Consider the following 21,345-nt stretch of genomic DNA (forward strand, 5'->3'; position numbering starts at 1 on the left):
TAAATTATTCAAATAAACTTCCACTACGCACACGGTTAATTAAACAACGGAAACTTGTTAGCGTAAAAAAAGTAAACGTGGAAAGCAACGCAATTTTTTGAAATAGAATTCTGAATAATTTCGTATCATTTGATGTACGGTACTGTGAAATTCCTCGATTCGCACCCAGCATTAATTAAGAGATGAAAGCAACGAACCTCATTATTGTTGCAGTAAATTCCGTTAGCCTGACGTTGGTTTTCGCGCGATTACAAATGAAAGAAATTTCTTCGCCAACCTTCGAAAACATAGTACACCAATTGCAACTCGAATTGAAAATTTCTCGACGATTAAACAAAGTTTTGCATAAAAATTTCGCTTCTAACACAATCAGCTACGAATGCCTTTCTCTCTTTTAAATTGCTTCACTTTGTAAGACCGTTTGTAATTAAATTGATAAACAGTCTCGCGATTATGGGCGGAGGAACATTTTCTACGAGAGGCTCGTCGGAAAAATAACATTTCATTCGCGATTTAATCGAGCGTATAATGAAAATGTCGTCGGGACTCTGAATGGAGGCTCTGAATTAATAAAGTAGGTAGAAACCATTTTGAAATGGCTCGAAAACGTGAATAGCTCCGGCGCACGAGTTTACAAGTGTGTCCAGAGTGAAGAGCTCTGGACAGGATCCAAACTCCTCGGCGAAAAATTCGTTGTAAGTTCCGCGAACGGGGAACGCGTTGCAATTTTCCGCTGAGCTGATTGGTTTTCTCCTTAAGTGCATCCGAATTGAATGCCAATGGATCGAACGGTCAGTGAATTATCCACGGAAACAGTTTTAGAACGATCTGCCGATAATATCCCCGATTTGGTACTGCAGTCCTTCAGATTTTGATTATTCAAATGAATAGTCGAACAATTTGGAAATACTAATATTACACGAATTCTTAATTTAATATATTTAACAAATTCCTACGGTCCCCTGACACTCACCATTAGAGGGACAACAACCTTCAGACGCACAGCGCAGCATCTGAGACGCGACTCCGCCATTATGGTACCATGATTTAATAAAAATCGTTGAGTGCACTTAGTAAACATAGGTTACGAAGTCAGCCATATAAGGTATAAAGTATTGAGTAATATTTCCAGTATCTCGTAGCTACATATTTCTATCGTTGAACAACCAGCGTTCTCACATTAATTCTAAGAAACGATTCATCATACTTTTAAGAAGTATTAAACGATTTATTGTGTTTGCTTGTTCCACACATGTCAGCGTTCAATTAGACGAAGCAGTCGAGCTAATTTCTCAGGCGAAGATACAGCTTCCGCGTAGAGAGCAACAACTTTCCCGCCATTCTCCACCGCGAACCGTTTAACTTCTGAAGCGCCTGTTAGACAATTTCTGCGGCTGCGGCGCTTCGCAATTTCAGTTCCAGTCTCGTTTCCATGGTCCAACACGAGCGTCGTTCCACCTATTCAAATCTTCCGTCGTATTTCTGTCTGCTGTAATCTTTCGGCGCCATTTCGCACACGACCTCGCGACAGCCGCTTCCACGCGTTGCAGAACGCAATTTAATAGCTGCAACGATGATTTTTTCCACATTTTAGCCGTTCGATTACTTGCCAAGAGTGGCATTATTTTGAGGAGAAATTTGTGATTCAACTCATGGCGAGAAACCGCAGACAGTGTATAGAAACAGTTGAAAATCGAATTCGTCTTAGTTGAAGCTAATTTCATTTCTGAAAAGCATTTTCTGTAGGGCTTCGAAACTGAAATCAGTGGATGAAAAAACTCGTGTCGCCGTATGGAACCCCGTAGGCGACCGAGAGTCGCCTCTCGAGCGCAAAGGATTAATCGCGAAATATCTGAATAGTTCGTCAACACGCTTTTCAAGTACCACCGACTTGCTTTCTAAATAACCTCATCCATCGATCAGAGGCTCTTGAAATGTGAGCGAAGCTCATCAACGTTTCATAGAATTTTTCCGGTGTTCGATACCGGTGCGTCGCGTATATCGGCTCTAATTAACCGGAAATGCGTATGTTCTGCCGTCGGCTGGCTCTCATTTAGTCGCCATAGCGGCCGGGATAATCGTGGCCGCGGCGCAATCCCGATTTTGCATAAATCCCATTAACATGCCTCGAATTTCGTTTCCTCCTTGTCCTCCAGCTAGGCAACTCCGCAAACTGGCTACTAAATACAAATGACGACCGAATTTCGATCGGCACCGCACTCGCGCGGACGCGTGAGACAGCTGGTGTATCGCGACCGATTGATTCGCGATAAAAGCGTACGAAAAAAAAAAAAAAAAAAAAAATATACCATCGACACGCGTCGATTGAAAGATTCATAGTCCTGCTCTGATCGATTTGTTCTCAGCGTACTCGTTTGTTGGATTTGCGGGAAGTTTCGTGCTGTTTGAAGACAGGAATAAGTTCGGTTGGGTTAGTTTAGTTGTGTTAACAATCGCAATACAAAGGCAACACCAGTTCTCATCCGATCAACGGAGTCAAACTAGGTTAGTTCTTAGATGGGTAACCGCTTGGGAACTTGGCGTGTTGTTCGGTTTACTGCTTTAGAAAGGACCGTTCCGGCGACGAAGCCACGGCCCTGGCTGCAAGTCGAAACGTAACTTTCCGGGTAGGTAAGATAGTTACATAGCCAGTCGATCATTCAGTCTTTGACAGCTTCGATTGATTGCTATAGTAGTGGGTCCCAGCGGTCATTTCTCCGCGAAGGAAGAGAAGGAAAAGGAGGCAAACGGGTACCAAAATGGCGGAGCCGCGAAATACTTGTCTCACGGAAATCTCAAAGGAAAAATAAAGTAATGTAAAGAATAAAACGAGAAACAATGAATTTCGCGCTTTGCGTATAAAAAGCAAGAGACACGAGGCTACTACTGATGTCGTCTCTCGATGCAATCGATAGTAAAGGACTCGATAATGAGACTCACAGCTTTCATCGTAACGGATTGGTTCACATTTCAGGATTACACGCTAACCTCGTTATATCGATGGAAAGCAATATTCCGTTTCACGAGAGACGATTCCTTACGCAACAGTCACGCGTGAAAAGCTTAAACTCCGTGAGCACGTCAAGGTGAAAGAGAGTTGCTTCGATATGCAATTTCATATGAGAGTATCGCGCCAAGAGTCGCAGGGATCATTGAGACTTGAATGTAAAAGCTGTTCTTATTGTATCATCGTTCCTTATGAATTTCTCGAGTTCGTCCGCATGACTTGCGACTTTGACGATTTACGTCCAACAATGGATGAAAGGGAAGAAGTGCAGAATAGCTATTTTGTGTCGTAACTCCGGAAGTATTGTTCAGAAGAATCGTGTATAGAGAATTTCTATGAAATTACTTAGGAATTTTTGAGAATTTTTATCGTCTTCATTGTTGAACTGATTTTCTTTTTCTTGAGACGTACGTATAGTTTTTCGTCGTTTACAATAGCTGTAACATTCAAACTATAACTAACTAATAGTAAGAAGTGAATGGAGAACTTAAATGTCGGTAATGTAGGTCTCCACATCATTATTTGCTTGAACCTTGATCATACAGAACCCAAATTAGTCCAAACAATGTAATTCTAATCAAATACAAATAGCATCCACATCATTATTTAAAATAAAAATGTTGAAAAGTTTATAAAATTTAATACTTTAATGTTTCATCTGTCCTTGCATTTGCAAAGATACAAATATGAAGTATGAAAAAATATAAAATATTTTAATATTCCAACTCCCTTTGAATTTTTATATTACATCCACATTTTCCAATACTTTCTAAAAATGTAATCATAGTCACCGATAGATACATTTTATCGTCTTGGTATTTTAATATCGAAATATATTCAGCATATCGGAAAACAGCGGCTGAAATATTTAGCCATTCCGAAATTCAAAATATTCCCATACTCCAATATTTTCGCGCCATATACGTTACTTCGAAATGGCACTGCAACAATACTATTTCACTGTATCGATATTTCACCAGTCGAATGTTTCGCAACAGTTTAGTATTTAAATACTACGACACACCGGAATCCAATAACCCGATATTTCGATAATACCGTAAAATATTTGCTCCGCGCGCGATCGGATTCCACAATTTGCTTTAAACATCGACCTTTCTGCTTTTTTCGCAAAAACGCTGCCGTCTCATCTTAGTTTGCAACCATCGACGACTCGAGTCTGGCCGTCGTCGTCATTTTTCAAAGTCTCCAAAATATACTTTAATTGCCCTGTAAAGTTTGCCCTCGGCAAGCGTAATAAAATTTGTAGTTTTTTTCTTTAATTTTATTTACCTTACGCTTGATTTACGGTTGCTGAAGAGTTCAGGAAGCAATTTCAACTTTTGCGATTCTGTTGCGCCCTAATGGCAAACTAGTTGCTGCTTGCATCGAGTACAACAAGTTTTAAGTATCATATCTACCGATCTACTTTTATTCTCATTGATACCCTTCGACTGTATCGCGTTGCAAAAGTTCTTAAATTCTCTTTACGCGTATATTTACTATATAAACACTATAGAATAAAAATGAATTCAATTATCAGAGCAGTCGCACCGTTGGACCACTGTCCTTGATGCACGCGGTAGCCATTAAACTTCGCGTCGAAAATCCAGCTGGATGGCCACCGATTCGGCATTTCCCTTCTATTTCACCGCGTCTCTGGGGCGCTACCAAATATGAGCGGGCCCACGGGAAATTTTCCAACGTCTCGATGGTTCACTATCGCCGTGGAACGTACGCGTTCCTCCGCGACTCTCTCGTCGCGGGCACAACGAGATAACAAGGACGAGGCGGAGATTGCTTCATTAGCCGAAACGCGTAATTGCACCGTCTATTTGCTCTTGCGCTTATCGGGGGGGAGGAAATGTTTGCGTAAAGGACGTTCATAATTCGTCGTACGACCCTGGAATGCCGCGGTGCTTTTCGATGGTGACGCGTGCGAGAGAGAAAGAGAGAAAAAGAGAGAGAGAGAGAGAGGGACGCGGAGTTTTCCGGCGCTTTCATCCGGGGGACAGAAAGCAAACTTTCACGTCGACGGGATCGCGATTGATTTCCCGAAGAGGAAAATGAATATTTTCGTACGTGTGTGCGGGCACGTGACCGGTGGGGTGGACGCGCGCGTACGTGCCTCGTCAGAATTACTGAAAAGCGCGGGGGAAATGAAAGACAAACGGGCCGCGCGAATTTTTCGACCGGAGAAAGTCGATCTTGGACCAGTTTCGGTGTTTGTCGCGTGTCGCGCTGGATTTCCGATTGAAGTGCCGCGTGTATACCCTGCTCCGTGTATTACAGTTGAATGGAAAACCGACACGCCCGAGATTTCAATTCAGGAGCTCGACTCGCGCGATAACATTTTCCTCTTTTTCCATTTCGCAACTGTTCCAGCAAAATAATTAGATCGAAGCCTTGTATGCGAACAAAGAAATAACGAAATTGATGATGGTTTGTAGAAATAGTACAAGACGTAGAAGTTGAAAACATTTTCACAAATTTTGGAACGGTGCAGAATCTAGTCTCGAGAAGCCGTGTAATTCAAAGTTGCGCACGTAAACCATTGCGAAACGAACGAGTCGTAAATATTTGAGTTTTTACGATTTTTACACCGAACAACTCGATATAAATTTCTCAAGCACGAAATATGGGAATCGAATTGGAAAGTGCTCAATAAACGATGAAAATTCGCACCAAAAACAAGTGCTGTGTTTACTCGGTATTCAATGGAATATTAATTTCACACGGACGTTTTATGTTTCGTTTAATTACAATACAGATTGTCGAAAAATTCTCCAATATTGCTAAAAACATTCACAGTGAACCAGCAAAAATATTAAACGACATATAAAATTCTTCTTTTCTTTTCCACGCTACCCTGTGATCTGTATTGAAAAATCATGATTAGGTTAGGTTTGATTAGGAACTGTCGAGGAGCGCCCTCATACTTTATGACGTCAGAATTCTCAGGTATATATAGATACACGATGATATCATAGCTATTTACTGGCAACCGTTACTGCACGATCAAAGCTAACAGAGGAATACAGCCAATAAGAAACGTTGAGCTGGTAGAGGTAATAAATCCATACGCCATCTTCTATTGGTCTGAGAACTTTTCACCCCTTCCTCAGAAGGAAACGTACAGCAATTTCGTCTAAGAAGATTAAGGCGCACGATAATATTCGCCGACGCGAATTTCGCAAGCTAATACCGTGCGTCATTAAAAATGTAGAAGGCACTTTGGGTAAACAAAATTACCGCTTCATCTTATAAAATCTTATCAACCCTCCCGGCATACTAATAACTTCATTTCTCCTCGTGATCGCCGAGTGGAGAAGAAAGAAGTGGAGACCGATACAGAAATAAAATCAGACGATCCTTAATGCCTCTATTGAATATAAAATCATTAAATTATTAAGTGTAACATATTATTTATAATTCTGGACTTTAACGAAAGCAGTCAAAGTTCACCACATCTCAGATCGCCATAATTTAGAGACGCAGGGATGAAGGTCTTAAGGGTTGCTGTAGAATTTAGGGAGATTCACACTTGTAATGCGTTAACTAGATAACTATCAAGGTATCATTAACAAAACCACTTTGTTACTATACTCGATGGGTTTTTCCACGGTTCTACCACGTGGCTACCATCCCACAGCACAATTGCCGACTACGTGTAATCATCATAATCCAGGGACTAATATTTACTTGGCAATCATTGTTCAGCAACTTCCAACCCTTACCAAGCTCCGTGCAATTAAAAGTTACGATCAAATGTAATCAAGGAAACACGCTTCAGTTGTCGCGTCCATCGAGAAGACAGAGGGAACGATTCCGTTCTCCGCGATGAATTTCGTGCGGCCACGAGGCAAGAGGGACTCGTGAGAAATTTGTTTGGCATTTTCTTTGAAGCTACTCGAAGAAACTTCTTACGACTTGGACTGCCGGACGAGAGGACGACTTCTTTCGTTTCTTCTTCGTTCCAGACTACCTTTTAATTAGAATCGAACGGTTCGGTAAACTGCTGCAGATGAATTCAATTACGCACCCTTTCGTATCGGCGATTTTGATTCGAACGATGAATAATTTCGTTCAATGGCGATCGCTGCTCGCGCGTACATTGTTGCTCTTGGACGTCTCAGAACTTTCGAATTATAGCGCCATAGGCTAATGAACTTGGTCAATTAAATTGAGCAGCGGTCGCTGTTCTTCACTCCGTCTGTCTCGCTCTTAAGTTCTACGTTTCGAGTAAACTTTTCTTTATTTCACTCGCAAGTCCATACGTTGCTACAGTGGCGAAGCTATCAATTCGATGTAATTAATCAGCGGCACGCAGCGGTGCTAATTGGTTCTGCGGAGAGAGCCAGCATTGTAGCCTGCGACAATGCCTTCGAGACAACAATAATGCACGCGTGGCTGTTTCACGGTGATACTTTATAGCGCATATTTCTATTCGAGCGAGGGCACAATCGCCCCTTTTGTCAGGCTGCCTCGAATCACGGAGGCTGACTGTCACGTGCGCTGCCTCGCCAATCCGCGTGCGGTTTAATTGATATTTTTAGGACAAAAGTTCGCTCCCAACCGCTAATCGCCATCTGCCGCGAACGCGGTTCCGTTGTTGCGTTCCGTTTACCAATCGATACGATTAATCATCCCAGGTGGTAACAGGACGAATCTGCGCGGCACACCGTAACCTATAAACGCAGTTGGCGGTCGTATCGGGAATTTCGAAAATCCCAAATTTTTATTCGTATTTTCTGCATAAACGGTAAAACTATGTCTTCTGTTCTTACGAGTGTACGACTTGAACTTGGTTACGCAAAAGTAACGATAAATAGTTCAGAAACGCGTCTTCAAGCCACTCTAAACGATGATTAATCTAAACTTCGCCTACCATGTCCCCAGTATAATTTAGAAACTTTTATACGCTTGTTTTCTTGTCTTAATAACAGCAATAGACTTTACGCCGGTGTACACGAAAGAAGTAAAGCAGTAAAACCCTCTTCAGTGAAGAACATTTGCGTAAAAAATCGCGTGCTTGTTCGAAAGAGACAGCTACAATATGACGCTAATCATAGCAATGCAGAGGGTGCAAAGACGTGGGCTCCTCGTCAGTGATTAATCGCTTCCTTCTGCAGCTGGAAAGTAAATCCTCCCGAGCTTTATACAAAGCAACGGATCTGTACAATTTAATCGAAATTAAATTACTCATTATTCAATACGCGATAACGTTCGCGAGAGGCATATTTTACTTGACTAAACAATTTTATACAAATATTGCTTCTTATCGTTATAATCGATACTGCCATTGCTTCTGTTAATTGTACTTTTCAATAATGGAGTTCTCATTATTTAAAGCACGCCTGTATCATTATTATATCCATTAAAAAAAAAAGAAAAAGCAGTAGGAAGTCGGATAGGTCTACGGTAGAAAATTCAGACATCGAATTTTAAAAATTGCCTGGGATATGGAGTATTCCGTCCAATCGGGCATAAACCAATCGATCTTCCCATCATTCCCGCGGTTATTCCATCGGAATCGATTTTTTTCCTCGGCGCTTGATTCCTCCGTTGCTTTTAGCCGGAGTTCGCGGTAGTCGAGCGTACGCTCTCGCTAAGCCCTCTGGAAACTTTCTTCGGAAAGCCTTTTTCTACCTTCCCAATATCTCCTGTCGACGGATGTTTCGTATCGATTTTAATTACGCCGCATTGATACTTTCAGCCACGACTCGGCGCTCGATTGAAATTGGCTGCTTCGCGTTTCACGACGGTTTCATCGCTTTTATTGCAGGTTAAACCAAAACGGCGGCTGATCCGTCGGAACGATGAAAATTTCTACTTTCGAGAGTGACACCAGTCCATTTGTCGATTCTCTGTCGTTAACCGTAGTAACACGCGCCACTTGTTACCTGTCATAAACAACATTTCGCGGTTAAGCGCCACTACAGAGCTGTTCGATCGCGGAGGTTAAAGGAAGCGCTTAAAGGTGGCATTCGGCGACGGCTTGTTTCATTTTTCTTAGTCCAGGGTAAAATACGAGTTCGTCGAACCTGGGAGCCATGGAAAAACTCGGCTCGAATCCCGCGCTGACCCGCCAATAAAAATTTACGACGAATCGTTGATAACCTGGCCATTCTCGCAAATAGAAGCACGGCTCGTGGCATTAAACGGAACCACCTCCCACTCTCTGTCTCTCTCTCTCTTTCTCTCTTTCTCTCTCTCTCTCTCTCTCCCTCTCTCTCTATCTGCCTTTCGAATTTCGAAATATTTTTTACGGTGGCTCGCGCGGCTGACAGCGCAGCCCCGCGTTCCTGGCCGTCGCCATTTTTCCGCTCGACAATCCGATTTCGGCTGGATGAATCGTAAAGAGTAAAATTGATTCCTGCCTTCACCGGCGCCGATCTGTTTGCAGTACCAGAGAGTCCGATGCCCGCCGAAATACACACCCGTACATGCTGTTAGAAAACGATGAGAGTTATCCAAGCGGAAAGTGTTCGAACGCTCCGGAGTTTCATGGTTGAACATTGCTAACCTCGCGTAAAGATCGAACTCCTATTATACCTTTGTTTTTAATTATTGCGCGGGTTTTATTGCGACAATTTTAATTGTACTGGTATGCGTGTAATGAAAATTTCACTCTTTACACTCCTTTGTCGAGCGCGAGTGTCGACATCGATAGATGAAAAGAGGAAAACAAGAAATAAATGTAAATTACAACAAAGGAAAGAGGAACTGTCCTTTGAAATAAATTTCAAATAAATAACAATTCCGAGTGCAAAGGGTTGAAAGTTAGTTTGTTACGGACTGCGACCGCCAAATTCACTGTGCGAATCGTGTGACCGTGTGATCACAGCTGAAAAATGTGGCAGTGGTGCCTTCTAAGGAATCAATAAAACGAATACAATGGCATAATAATAATATTTCGATCGATGTTCGACTCACTGGAATCGTGTCTGATCGAACGAGTTCAATGGACGATCATGTATGCAACGAAATTCAACTCTACGCGAAGTGGCGAACGCGGCAATTCGAGCATTTCATAGATATTTAATTATTCGTTGGAATATCGGTACTTCCTCGTCGTTTCGATGCCGATAAATGCGAAACGAGCCTTTCCGCCATCGATGACTGCCTTCTAACGACGACTCCATAATCGGAAAGCATAAAACACTCGAGCGGTAATTTTTCCTCGTTCATATTTCACGGATTCCCTTTTGCCCGATAAATATTCAACGCATCGCGCAACGTCGCTTCATTTCCCATAAAAAATTCAAAACAATTGCTGGTGCGTAGCGGAAAGCAGTGTTAAATGTACGGTAACGATGGAATCAAGCGCCATTGCAAATAGCTTCGCATGCTACTTCGATGGAGACGCTACTGTAGACAAGAGAAGACTAACCTAACCTGACCCAACATATGTAATAATTAGAGAGGAAATTAAATTTGATTAAAATCTAAAAAGGCTCGCGCGGACATTTCGTTTATGTCTCGAGCATAGCCGCTCGATTCCATCGCTAGTCATCCGTCCGTCGAGCGTAGAGGATCGTTCGAAAAATCTGTAACATCGACGCGATCTCGACAGCTCGTAAGCGAGAGGTCTCGGAATAAGGAGAGACGTATGGCAAGGCCACCAAGCATGTAAATCCATGCAAATAGAAGCGCTCGCGGCGCAGTTGCACTCGAGGGATGGCGGAAGGACTAGGAGGGTTGATAGATCGACCTTCCTAACCGAACCATCTTCGGGGATTTCGAATCACTTGGAGCGATTACTTTGCCGGTTGCTCCAAGAGGTTGCTCTATGAACACATGTATATCGCGATGTTAATCGCGAAATCTCCTTTTCAGTTTGAAATTAATAAAGTTGCAGGGAATTAAAGAGTGAAACAGATTTTTTGCTGAGTGAAACGTACGAAGAGTAACCTTGTTCGTCGGACATTGTCTCGATTCGAAGTTAAAATAATGGCTGGTCATCGAAAAATGTATATTTTCTATTTTTTGATCAAGATGACTTCTTTGAACGAAGTTATCGAACAGGTATATGTAGAAAAAGCCAAGACGAAGAAGATCGATCTACCACTTCCGAAGATATGCGCGTCTGCGATTGAGTTCATCCTTTATCTATTTACTTTAGCTTCTCTACTTCTTCCTTCCCACATTTGTTCGCTCCTGTTCGATTTAATGCGACTGCCTCGATAGAGAAGCAGAGGAAGAAACGCGGTAGAAAAGTTGAGGGAAGAGATAAAGAGGACGATTTGATTCAGCCAGAGTGGCGAATGGATGCGATCCTATACGAACTCGTATCGCGGCCACCATCTTGGTGCCTTTTTTTAAATAAGTTTAGAGGCAGGAAGTGTGTGCGTGCCTTTCTGTCGTGACACGATTATGGAAAAAGCCACGGAAAGGAAAGACCGCTGCGCCTTCAAGTGGCACGGGTGATCCAAAATGGCCACCGCAGACGATCTGAAGAGCGCCTCGAGCTTTTGACGGTGGCGTGCTAAAGAACGATGCAAATTATGTTTGCAAAATGCCTGTTAGAAGTCTCGAGATAAAGGAAAGTAACGAACATGTTTAACGAACGAATGATGCGTCCGTAATTTGGAAAATTCCAAATTTGTATGTTTCTTAATGTTCAGCAAGTACTTAAGACATGGAAAATTGAAAATTATTTTCCTAAAAGTAATCGAACGAATTGCAATATTTTTATATGTCAGTTCGAAAACAGACTTAGTTAAAATCCCGCGTGTTATATCTTCCATTTCTATCTATTATATCACATCCTCATAATTTTTGCTCCTCGGGTTCCCATAGTATTATCCAACCGTGAATGCACGCTCTTCTAAAAGAGAGATGGTGTAAAATACGAACATCATTGTTCACTGGTGGATCTAGAGGAAGCACGTCTTCCGAGCGGGAAGCCACTGCAAGAAAGGGGAACCAGTTACGAGTCGATTTGTCCCCTTTTTTCCACCCTCCGTTTTCTCTACGCTCCTCGACATGTTTCAAGAAGTGCGATCGTAACGGACGAGAAAATTGCGGTAATACGTGCGTCCGAATGTCCATTGCCCCAACAGACACCAGGTGGTATATTGACACGTCTCTCTCGTTTCTCTCCACATTATCGACCAAAAGTTTCAAATCAACGCTAAAACTTTCATCGCCACGACAGTTCTTCTGTCCGACTGGCTTCGACAATTGGTCAGCTAAAAATCGTCCAACAAAGGACCAAGTTGATTCGCGAAAGAGCGAGTTCGATTCGAAAAGGGGTGCATTTCATTTGACGGAAGATGAATTTGATTTGCAGAAGGGTGGATTTGATTCGAGGATAGATATGAATATCATTCGCGTAAGGGTGAATTTAAAGTGCCAATACCGTATCATGGCATTTCGATTGCGACGATTGTACGAAATTACTATACAGTCGTAGCTATAGTAAAACGATAGTTGAAAGTGAATAAAAAGTTTGAGCTTTAAATTGGAATTTCGCGTTGGCGATAGAACACGGTGATCGCAAAGATCGACGATATGGCTGCAACTCTTTAATGCGGAGTAAACATTTTGACCGGTAGTGTACGCACGATAGCCGCGTGTCAAATCCTTGTTTTCCGTTTCGTTTACCGGAAATTGATTTCCGATCTGGTGCTTTGGAAGTGACACGCATCGTGAACATCAGGCCTGTCTCGAGGGCGTCTCTCCAAGGAAATTGTCTGCCATGTGCCCGAGGCCGCATCGTTTTATTTTATGCTACGCGATTCCACGCGCAGCATTTTTCGAAACTTTCTCGACCATTCGCAACTCAGAGCAATGTTTTCATCTCTCTTTTCCAGGGAACCGTTAAAGTTTTTACAATTATTAGAAAAATAGCTGATACATTTCGGTCACCGATGACCACCGTGGCGTTCAACGGTGTTAAACCGTTTATTCAGTCAGATTCTCTTTTAAAACATTCTTCGCGAAGGATTTCCGTCATTAATACTCGCACACGCCTGACGCATTACCGCGAGGCTGTTTGAAAAATTGAATAAGAAACTTCCCGTATAATTCCGCTTATTTAACGAGCACCCCGTTGGTGGTATTTCTGCTTCTGTCGGTTCTCGGGGCGCGACAATTCAGCCGCGATATAAAATACCGATGTCGAAGAAAGCCAGAGCGGAATAAGAACGAGGGACGCGGCGGAAGGCATGTTTTTCCGGTCATTAGATCCCACTCGTGCGATAAAAGGGGCAGGGATCGTTAGCAGGCCAGAAGATGGATAAAAGATCGCGCGAAGAACCTCGTGACGCTCCTCGAGCCTCCTCCGGTTAGCTCGTAAAACGCGCTCGCTGGTTCCTCGATACTCTGCCTCTTCCTGGCTCCTCGAACGATTGGTTCGAACGATTCCATTGAACAATATCAGTATGTCATACACAGGATTGCAAAGAGTAATTTTTGGCAAGATAGGAAATGGATAGGAATATGGCTGATTTAAATGAAATAATTAACGTTTCCCCTTGTTCCTCGCGCATATAAAATTTATATTACTCCTGTGCATCGATTAAGTAGCCAGCGACGTCGAAGGGTCCAAATTCCAATATAATTAGAGGGATACCTCGTGACACCTTGAGCCAGTGTATCAAGACCCTTTGATACATTATATTAGGGTACCTCGAAGTGGATCTCGTGATTCCAGACCCGACGTGGTTGCTGTTCTTTTGCCCTGGATCATTAATTACTTCATTGTACTGCACTTAAGCGCACACAGGGTAAATCGAATTCGAGGAGCCAAAATAATGCACTGTTCTCGAGGCGATTTAGGGCAGAAGGCTGTTGTGCTGTTCCGCAAAAAAGTAGGCGAAAGTAATATACTCGGAGTAAAAGATATTCGTGACGTTGCGATTTCGTCGATTCCACCGCAGCACGTTAAACAGCCTAGGCATCGCCGTGAAAGGCGCGGAAAATCCCGTGTAACAGCCTCAAATCCCCGAACCGCAATTTCCTTCACTCTTCCTGTTTCCACCATTTCCAACGCTCCTTTCGACCATTTCCCCGTCCGCTGCTTATCTGGTCCCTTCGCGCGGTTCGTGCTCCGCCGATTTCGAACGGTGCTCTCGTTCTAGGCTTACTTCGTCCACTCTCGTTCGTCGATCGATATTTTACGTTTCTTCGTTTTCTAAATTACGCTTCGTCGGTTTTTAGAAAGAGAACTTCGATCGATATTGAATAACAAAGGTCCCATTACCTAGTAGCATTGGTAATTAGTGTATTATTTTTTCAGTTAACATATTAAGCAGTAGATGTAGAGGGATTCGTAATAAAAAGAAAGAAATAAGTTTATTTAGCACGGTGAACCGTTTTTCATGAACCACCCTCTGGTGGATTCCTCCTCAGGACTCGCGAAAAACAATTGAGCGTCGACGATCGATGCTATCGCACTCCCTACAAATATAAATTATTATCAAAAGGTATAAATAAGGTAATACTACGTAGGCCCCCTGTAGCACGGGTTCATATAACACGGAAAAAGAATGAGACACGTGTTTAGTTTGGATAATTAATATAGCTTTTGTTATCTCTGGTACTTTGTCGAATAATTCGTATTGTTGAGCGTTCTTTAGAAACGTACGTTTCATTTTCCACGATAGAAAAGATTATAGAAACTCGGTAACTGTCTTCAATTTTCTGTACAACAAAGAACAGTGGAAACAATGGCGGAAATTAATTTTCACGGAAGGAAAAGTATACCATCCCTGGAGAATGGAAATAAAAAATGCAAATAACGAGGAGGGGGTGTGCGTTGTAAGTTTTCTTTGGTCTTTATTTTTTAAACCTTTCTCAACGATTGCTCCGAGTGTATGCGAAACGAACTGAAGCGGGTTTCAAGTTGAATGGAATTAAATTTTCAGAAAACAATTTTAACTTCGCCTGTGTGCCGTCCGACGCGAGCGAAATCTAAAATAATCACCAGTCCAGTTTCAAACTTTATTTTTTATCGATATAACCAATTTCTTCAGAATGAAAACACACGCGAAACAACGTAATCGGGAAATGTCACACATTCCTTAATTAATCTCCACCTTGTACGTTAGCATCGTCCAAGGTTTACGATCTCGCCGAGCAGTTTCAACTTGACACAATTTCTCTCAATTGAGTCGGCGTCTAGTAAACGAGGCCTCCATAACCACGAAGGCGACCGTTCTTTCCGTAATTAGCCATTTCACTAACTCGTGTAAATACTGTGTTTTCAGTTTCCACCTTATTAAAATCAAAAAGCGCCCTGTTAGAAAATACTTTCCCGCGATCACTCGACTTGCACGATTTCCCTCAACTCAATTCTGTACTTCGTACTTTCAGCCCGTTCAATGAAATGACTTGTAATAACTTTCATTCGAGGGAGAATAAGTTCTCTTTTTTTTTTTTCACTCCCTGACAGCTTCAAACGAATGTTTAATAAAAACCTTGACGAATTTTAAAAATAGCTTCTTTCATTTTTACTCTCCGGTTTGACGTACAGAAATATCTGTGTATAACGGAATGTGGATTTTACCCTATCTAATTTCATTTTTAATTAAAACCTATGTTCCTTTCTCGCGTTCACTCTTTTGTGTCGTGAGCACGGGTGTGTAAATCCAATTTTTCAGCGAGAATATTGTCTTATGACTCAATCGAACCCTAAAGTGTATATTGACATTCGCATGATTTGCATTTCGAGCATTACTTGATTACATTTTACGTTCGATATGTGAATCCTCATTATTTCCTCTATTATTCGTTTAAAAAGTGTTTAAGCTTGTGAGGGAAGACGTTGAAAATGTATTTTTCAAGACACACGTATAGGATTGATTATTGGTTTTTTTTCTAGTCGAACAAGACTGTTTTCTTAAGTCCCTTGTAGGAGCCTCGTTGCCTTCTTTCGATGGTCCTTGGATTTAGGGATTATTCCAGGAAGGGTGATGGCGTGTAGACACCAATGCTCTCAAACACATACGAAGTGTGCACCCTAAGATATTCCAAAGAAATATGTGTCCAGATATAAAAACAAATATACTTCCTATCTATGTAAAAAATATTTTCTGTGTTTCATAAATGAGGCTCATTATTCATTCTTTTATATAAAAAATAGTCAATTCTTGCGAACAACCCTCCAAACCTAATTAGAAAACTCAGCGCTAAAATATTCAGATTAAAAATGAAAATGTTGAAACCGCGACGCCGTATTAATGTCCCAGTCGACGGAGGACACTTTGTATTAATTTATCCGAGTGTGAAAAATGTCAGTTTATCGAGAAGCACGAGTGGCATTTATACAAAAAACGCTAAAAGCTTTCGCGAAAAGAAAGGCTCGTTGGAGAACACCGATCCGACGCGGAGCAACTATTACTTTTTCCAGCGACACCACTATATGCGAATGGCCGATGGTTTTCTTACTCTTATCGTTTCGCGTTACGGTTCCCGTGATTGTTGGTAACACGGGAATCGTTTTTACTCTGAATTTTTTATCGCGCTTCGGGACACAGTGTCAGACGAACTGCAAGAATAACTTCGCGGTTAAACGTGTCTTTCATGTATCAAATTCTAGTTCGCCGGAATCTCTGGTGTAAACTCTGTGTCAACTTCAATACGAGACGTGCTCGATCGCTCTAACACAATTCACTCGGAATATGAAACCGTCGCTGCAAAAAATAGACGTCTCTACAGTTGGCGATAGAAACAAGTCGATCTTCTGTAACTGAATTTTTCACACAGCGTCACTCGAAATATTTGAAGAGGGTTGTAGCGCGTTTGACCAATGTTATCTCTTCTCCTTATTAGTCGCCTCTTACGACAAGCAAGGGATGCTATGGCTGTATTTTGATCCCCACAACTTACAGTTGTTAATTATTTTATTTGTTAAAGAAATACGTTCGACAAGCTTCGTCTGACAAACGAAACGTAGAGCTATTTACGCTTCCAACGGTATCGCGTCTCGCGGGAGGTGTAATATCGTTCGCGAGCACTATTTCAAGCAGATTACTCTTTTACGTGTACAAAGATGCTCTCGTAACGTGCATTAATTTCATTACGGCGACGGCACGCCATAATGCCATCGTCGTTAATAAGCGCCGCGAAAAATGCATTAACTCATTACGAGGAGTAAGCCACCGTCTTTGCGTCCTGTTCATCGTCCTCCGTGCTCCTCCATGTTGATGTGTAACGAACATGGATGAACGAGATCATCTTACGCTATCAATTACACGGATAATCTGGTTATTATTAATCGCAGAACCGACGGCTGTGCATTTAGGATAACCTGCTCTCGACACGAGAGATAAAAATCTAAACTAACATAAACCGCGCTCGACAGGAGAGACGAGAACTGAACTCGACTTAACGCGGATTGAGTCGTGGAAATCCTTTGATTTTTGTAACCGAGAGAAATGTTTAGAAAGCAGTTCGTGGAGCAATTTCAATGTCCATTGGGGGATTATCTTGCTATGCGCAATATATGTGTCTAAGCTAAACACATTTTTTACATCCGTCATACCAAAGAGCGTATCCCTTAATCTCCGGGAAGCCAGAGCCACTGTAAACCATTTTCACGCACGCCCGCCATGGGAAACTGTATCAATTTCCCAATAAAACTAGTAACATGTCGCGGTCGGCCAAAAACCACGAAAGATACCGGGCTCGAACAATTACACACGTACCGTTTGCAAAGCCGGCAGGAGGAACGCGCTTCGATCGGAATCAATATCGCGGCTGGGCGCGGGACGGATAAAAAAGGAAACCGCCGAAAAGGGGGAAACGAAACAAAGGGAAAAAATGGAGGAGCGGAAAAATGAAATAAAAACACGATACCACGTTCCATTTCGCGATTCCTCGGGATCGTTCGCCGCGTCCGTTTCAAACGATGATGACTGCGACCGATATATCGATCTCCCCCGTCTCGCGGATATTTCTGCTTTCGTCGAACGCGCTTTGCCGTGGCTCCGCATCGGCGAAAATGACCTATCACGAGTGCCACGGCAAAAACAACGACACCGCGGACATTTAACGTTTCTGCTCATTGAGTCGATTGATGCGGCTACGGCGCGCCCTTTATGAATCGATCACCAGAAACGGAAGAACGCACGAACGAATTTCCTTTCGACCTCCCGCCCTGTAATCGTTTACGGCTAATAGTATCGCGCTTTCAGAAAGATCGGCTACCCCCGACGCATTCTAGATTCTCGTTCCTGGCAACGAAATGACGTATCGCAGAGAGATTGAATACTTCGTAGAGAAGATAGAGTTTTAAGGACGATCGCAATATCTGCAATTATGAAATGACTGAAACACGTTATAAATAACAAGTATGTGAATATTTATAAAACACGAAAAAGGAAGGGAATAGCAAAAAATTATAAAAATTATACTATGTACGATTGCATGATCCAAGGACCAAACGAAAGTCAACGTCAAAGCTCTGTAGTAGATTTCTCTAAGTTCCAAACAAGTTCTTAAAGGGGAATTAGCATTATTAATTAAATTTCGGTAGATTCAATACGCGGGGCGCGAAGATTCCTTTAAAACGGTCCGAAGAATGGAAAGAAAGGATCCGGCACTCTGGTAGATCGGTATTATAAAAGTCCATTGTTAGAAAACGTCTAAACAAAAGAATGGCGGCGGATGAGCGCGGCGGCGTGGTTTTATTCTCACTAGTCTCTCGTTTCTCGATATATCGAACCGACGTGGTAGGAGAGGAACGTGGCTGCTCGGCATCCGTTGCCTGCATCCGTTTTGGCGGAAGGGTGAGACCGCGATATCGAGGCTGCGTGTTCAGCATCGCGAATAGAGAAATCGGTAATCGCGGAGCTTTCGCGGATTCGCATTTCATGCCACCCGATGACGTAGTTGCTGCATGACTGACGCGTAAAATGAAACACGCAGACTCGTATTTCAGTATTACACTTTCGCGATTCCGTTCATTTTTCTAAATACCGTTGGCTATCGTTAATAGATTGGAACGATTCGAAGTTAAAAATGTTCAACATGAGAGTGACTCGTAACTCTATCGAGAGCCAAGTTCTTTTTGCATTAAGTATGCAACGCATGCCAAACAGTTCTCATCGAAATTTCCTCGAAACTGTCCAAATATGTCACTACCCTCGACGACAGACTTAAACGCAGTGCTGTACGCAAATTCTATTGTCACACCCGCAACTCCCGAGCTTCTGCGGCCCTCGTGGTACCTTAATTCGAGCTGTCCAAGGACGAGACCAACTGAGCGATGACCCACGGTATGCGGAGGTTATCGTGAGGCATTCTTGGCTGGTTTGATTTAGTAGCCTCCCTTTAGTTACTGTGGTAACTTGTCCGTTATCTGCCTATATTCCTGCTTGTGGACTCGTTCTACGTTAGAGGGAAACCATCCACACGTGTATTGCAACTCCGTATGCCTGGTAACCCTGTTTCAACGTCGAGTAATGAATTACCCCTGTCGCGGCGCATCCACCCCGGTTCCTTTGATTATACGCTTTACCCGATGCCTCTGTGGACTTACTTTTCCAGATTATCTTCCATTTGTATAGAACTATGTCGTGTTATCGCGAAATTGTTTCAAATGAAGAACATTTGGATTGAAATAAATATTTGTTTGAGATTAACTAATGCTTCTTAGAAGCGCAGGTTCGTAAGTAAATTTATATAAATGAGTTAACTCGATTTAAAAAAAAAATAGTTCTCCTCGATTTTCCACAGTCTCGCATCTTCACGACGCATCTTCGTTCGGGATTACTCGGTCCTTAAAGCGCAGACGGGCATCAGGTTTGACGCTGGCCGCCGCTAAGAGACCACAGCTCGGATCCAAAGTTTCAACGAAACCGAGATAGCGAAGCGCCTTAAATCAGCTAATCAGCGTCTCTACTCGCTCGTGAAATAGATTTCCGTGGACGTTGAGAAATTGAGCTACTAACTTGTACGACCTGTACCACCGCCGTTTTGTCCCCGTCCATCCGCGGATCGATTGATTTTTCGTAAATTTTGCGCTCGCAAACTATGCGACTTCGCCATTTGCAAATTTTACGAAAAAAAGGACGAAGGGTCAGTGATCGATCTTTAATTGGTTTGACAAATGCATAGCAGAAAGGAAAAGTCGCTCGAAGGTGGTACCGCTGCACCCTCAAGTGTCGCGCGTGTACCAACATGGCCGCCACATATGATGAATCCGAGAAGCGCCTCGAATTTTTGGCAACAGCGTGCTAAAGAATGACTCGAAATTAAGAATAGAGAGCGTGTTCCGTTGCATTGGACAAGAAACGAATTGGTCGCCAACTCACCGGAGATCTTCTGACAGATGCCAATATTGTCGCGCTTCTTTCTGTAGCTTCCGACAGGCTGACAGTCTCTTCCGCTTCTTCGATCGCAATTCATACACGGGAACAGCACTTCCGCGTATTTTTATTGCATGCATGAGAAAAATTCTGGGACTTTTATTAATTCTCTATTCATTTTAAATGACACGAAGAAGAATCTCGCTAAAATCAGTAAAACGTTGGAAAAAAGCATGTGAAATATTTGTTCTGCTTGAAAATGCGTTTTTAAAATATTGATATGCATCGTATAAGCCGTTATTGTAGTCCGACTGTAAAATATGTGAAAAACATCAAAGTGGATGAACCTGCAGCGAATGTTGGCAGAATATTGATGGATAACTTACAAACGGGTACGGGTATGCAATTTGCATGCCGCTTCATTTTCAGAAAAACTTTGTCAGCGTTTGATGTTTTTCAGGGAAACCCCAAACGAGCCATCTGCTACTGATAATCAAGAAAAACGAAATTAGAAAGCTTTGAAACATCTCCTATATGTACAACCTTGCGTACCAAATGAAACAGATTTGCGTTAAATAAATATAAAAATATGAATGTTTTAATATTTGTACATTAAAAAGAAATCATTATTTAAGGTACTTTTGAAAGATCGTTTGGTACTCTGCCTTTTAAATATTCCGCGCTTATTCCAGTGAAAATTAAAATTCCAGTATGCCACGTGAGATGTGCTCTCCAAAGTGGCCATCGAGCTTCTTAATGGACGCTAATGGTACCATGAGATTTATTTGCGATTTCCACGAAAAACGGTCGAAAGAATGTCATAAGCGAAGAGAAAGAGCACTCTAAATGGTGCAGATATCCATTCTTCGCTAGTTTGATAACTCGATATTATTGACCTCTACTTTGGAACGAAAGACAACAATGAAAATGTCTTGTATCAACATCGGTATATTCTGACAAGTGTCTATCTTGTCTGGAGTGCGGTTAGCCGAGGACATTTCTCTCTTAAGTTACAAGTTCGAGTGCCTCCTCTCAAGTGCGCCGTATTTGCCCCAACGATAACATTCTGACGACCCCTGCGAA

General features: G+C 42.3%; 1 protein-coding gene across 2 annotated transcripts in view; it reads left to right on the plus strand.

The window, feature by feature from the left end:
- The window catches only part of Fur2 (furin-like protease 2), a 275,995-nt gene that overhangs the window by 234,986 nt on the left and 19,664 nt on the right, over nucleotides 1–21,345 (plus strand). The window lies entirely within an intron of this gene.

This window comes from Xylocopa sonorina, chromosome 4, assembly GCF_050948175.1.
Source record: "Xylocopa sonorina isolate GNS202 chromosome 4, iyXylSono1_principal, whole genome shotgun sequence".
Taxonomy (NCBI): Eukaryota; Metazoa; Arthropoda; class Insecta; order Hymenoptera; family Apidae; genus Xylocopa; species Xylocopa sonorina.